Here is a 3,881-nt window from a genome sequence, read left to right on the forward strand (position 1 = left end):
CAAACAAAAACTCATGGACACAGACAATAGTTTAGTGGTTACCAGAGGGTAAGGTGGGAGATGAGGGTAAGGGGGATCAAATATATAGTGATGGAAGGAGAACTGACTCTGGGTGGTGAACACACAATGGGATTTATAGATGATGTAATACAGAATTATACACTTGAAACCTATATAATTTTATAATTTTGCTAACTGATGTCCCCCCAACAAATTTAATAAAAATAAATAAGTAAATAAACAAACAGGCAAACAAACTTTGTCTTTACTGCTCCCTACCCAAAAAAGCAGAAGTTTTAGTTATGATGAAGTCCAATTCATCCATTTTTTTCTTTATGTATTGGTATAGTATCCTTTAAAATTTTTTGCTGTATTCCAGTTCTTAAAGATTTTTTCCTGTTTTCTGCTGGAAGATTTATAAATTTAGATTTCATGAATAGGTCTGTGATCCATTTTTATTTAAGTTTTTGTACAATACGTATCCTAGGTTCCCATTCACACTGACACTTTCCAATACAGGAACCACCAAACTCACATATTTGCACATGTGTTGTTTCCATTCCCAGATCTTTGTATGGATGGCACCTCCGGGTCATTCAGTCAGCAGCTCAAACATCATCCCCACACAGCGTGCCCATCCAAAGCGCCTCCAGTCATTCTGCTGTCTGTCTGCCAGAGGACTGTCACAGTGTGCTCTGCAGAGCAGCAAGGCGACTGTTCTCATCTCTATGCCCTGGTTCCTAGCCGAGGCTCTGACACTGCATCTGTGCTCAGAGAGAGCTGAGCTGATATGACTCCCTGGCACAGCAAATGTAGTAACGTCTGGTACCCAGGATGCTCTCAGAGGAGGTGGCAGTTTCGGCTTCTCCCAGTTCTCTCCACCTGCACCCCTGAGAAGAGAAAGTGGACAAAGCCATGCCCAAACCAAAGAACAAGCTCACTCATGCCACATTCAGACCTGTCACCCCCTTTGAAAATGACCAGCCTCTAAAATTCTGACAGAGCATTCATTTCTGTAATCTTACATTTGTCGATAGCTTATTACATTGTTTTAAAATAATTCTAATCATTGATGTGTATCCTGGTGCCAAGAACAGCGATTATGGCCCACATGTATGAGATAGCAAGGTCTGTGAGGCGGCCCAGGGAGGGGGTACTGCAGCGGACCAGATTCGGTGATTTGGCTTCTGAGTCCTGCTTTGAGACTGACTCACTGTGTGACCTGGAACCTCAGAGAGGCTCCGCTTTTCCAAAGACGGGATGAGGTTCTTTCACCCTAAAGACTCTGTGGCAGGAGGACAGAGGCCTGGAGCCAGCTTTACCCAGGTGTAAATCATAGCTCTCTCCCCTAGCTTTGTGACCTGAATAATACTTAATTCAGTCCTTCCCAAACTCTACCAACCATCAGAAGGTGAACTCTTGGACAATTCAGATACTTTGATCCCAGAAATGTTGATCCAAGGGTCTAGAAAGAAGCCCAGAAATCTGTATTTTCCAAAAGTTGCCAAGTGATTCTGATGGTCAGCCAGGTCTGAGAATCACTCCATCAGTTTCCTCATCTGTAAAATGGGGATAGAAACAGTGCCTCTCTCATAGGATCAGTAAAAGGGTTTATGAGATAATGGGTGCACATTTCTTGGCACACAGTAGAACACTTCTGTGGCCAATGGTCAGAAGGGTGCCTAAGCTCCTGTGTTGTGCCAAGTACCAAGTCAGGCACTGGAGACAGTAATGCGCATGACAGTTGCGTTCCTGGCCTCATGGAGAATATGTACTGCAGGAGGAGGGTAGCCAGCCCATGAGGATGCCCACAGGAATACTATTTGTTCTATATGCTCATTTGCTGTGTCTGTCACCAACCCCACCTGGTGACCATTCACGTGAGGGAGGCCACAGTGGAGAAGCCTTGGATATAGCCTGGCTCTAGAGAATGGGTGGGGCTAGAGAGGCAGAGAGAAGACTTCCTCCTGAGTGGTTAGCCAGGCTGATGTTGACTTGGGTAAAGATTAAGTGGGTCAGGTCCCTGGAGGGGAGGCAGGGGCTGTGGGTGAAGAATTCACTGGAAATGGGGTACCTAGGTAATAGGGAATTGGGGATGCCAGATTTAGTATCTTGAGGCAAGAAAGATGGGCCCAGCACCTCCATTCTGTTGTCATTCCCCATGGTTCTGGGTACTTTCCCAATCAGCATGTGCCACAAGCATTTTGGCCACAAATATTTTCACCACATAACTATTTGGTTATAAGGTAATTTTGCCATAAAAAAATAAAATCGGAAAAAGTAAAAGCACATTAAAAGGACATAAAATGTAAAAGCCTCTATTTAAATACATTTAAAAGATGTGTAGTGTTCACTTCGGCAGCACATATACTAAAATTGGAAGGATACAGAGATTAGCATGGCCCCTGTGCAAGAATGATACGTAAATTTGTGAAGCATTCCATATTTTTCATAGATACAGAGAACAAACTGAGGGTTGCCAGATGGGAGGGGGCTTGGGGGGCAGGGTGAAAAAGGTGAAGGATTTAAGAAGTACAAATTGGTAGTTACAAAATAGTCGTGGGGATGTAAAGTTAAGCATAGGAAATATATCAATGACACAGTGATAATTGTCATGGTGCCAGGTGGGCACTGTACTGATCAGGGAGATCACTGCATAAATTATATACATGCCTAACCACTATGCTGTGCACCTGAAACTAATATAAAAGAATATTGAATGTCAACTGTCATTGGAACAGAAAACTAGATCAATGATAGATAAATACATAGATGATCGAACGATAGATAATGAATCAATAAAATGTGTGTAGATTTATGGTAATACTGCACAAATAACTGGTTTTGTTTTTTAGATTGCTCCTAAGCATTTGTCTTTGTTCTATGGGAAATGTGGGTTCAACTCTGTGCCCTCAAGTGGGCCCTCGGTGTCTCTTTTGCCTCCCTTATAGTGTGTTCAAAAACAAGAAACCAGCTCTTGGGTAAATCATTGTCATCTGGAAGAAATGTTAACTATTTTAAGACCACCATCACCACATCAATGGAGAAACGAAATCAAACAAACGAACAAAAAAATCAAACTGTCAACTAGTTATTTTATCTTTTTTACAGTAGAATTGCCTTGTGGCCAATTAGTTATGGGACAAAAATCCTTGCAGCAAAGATGCTACAGCAAAAATGCTGGATATATTCCCCACCTAGGGTGAGTTGAACTCTGATAGGGGGAGAAGACCCTTGGGATCATTTCGTTCATAGATGGAGCAATGGAGCCGGAAGAATTAAGAAGTGAAAGACTGAGAACAGGCTTCCAGCTCTCCTGGGAACTCTGCTTCCTGGAAAATCTAAACCATCACGTACTTTGTTCTCAGTAAGTATGTGTGAGGAAGGGGGGTACAAACCTGGGACAAGGTCTTTAAACTTAATTGGTAGAGTTTAGATGAATTTAGAAGAATAAAGATGTCCTGAAAGGGGAAAACTATGAAAAGATGATAATTAAAAGGTTTTGTTTTGTTTTGTTTTGTTTTGTTTTGTTTTGTTTTGTTTTTAAAAGCAGGATTGAGCTACAGGGTTGCTGTATTTTGAAAACAAAATTTCAGTGCCTGGGCTCAAGCCTGCTGGATCAGAAACAGTTCTAGGCACCAATCCTAGGCACTCAGGCAAGAAAATGAACTAGCAAGAGCTCACTTTTCACTGAAGTGCAAGAAAGCTTAGAGAAGGAGCTGGAACCGATTTTGGGGCTGCAAAGCGCCATGTGCGCCCATAGCAGCCTGTGAAGAGCAGACATCCTGTTATGTTGGCAAGGGTGGCAGGTTCCAGCTTGGGAGGGTTTAGGACAGACTTGACCTCAATCCACACTTAGCAAGGTGATATCTTTGAGCACC

At 42.6% G+C, this 3,881-nt stretch overlaps 1 non-coding gene across 1 annotated transcript; it reads left to right on the forward strand.

The window, feature by feature from the left end:
- The first annotated feature begins 2,346 nt into the window (after positions 1-2,346).
- On the forward strand, positions 2,347-2,450 carry LOC141573023 (U6 spliceosomal RNA). The gene has a single exon (XR_012498608.1). It is a non-coding gene; the product is annotated as a U6 spliceosomal RNA (small nuclear RNA).
- Positions 2,451-3,881: the final 1,431 nt, after the last annotated feature.

This window comes from Rhinolophus sinicus, linkage group LG07, assembly GCF_036562045.2.
Source record: "Rhinolophus sinicus isolate RSC01 linkage group LG07, ASM3656204v1, whole genome shotgun sequence".
Taxonomy (NCBI): Eukaryota; Metazoa; Chordata; class Mammalia; order Chiroptera; family Rhinolophidae; genus Rhinolophus; species Rhinolophus sinicus.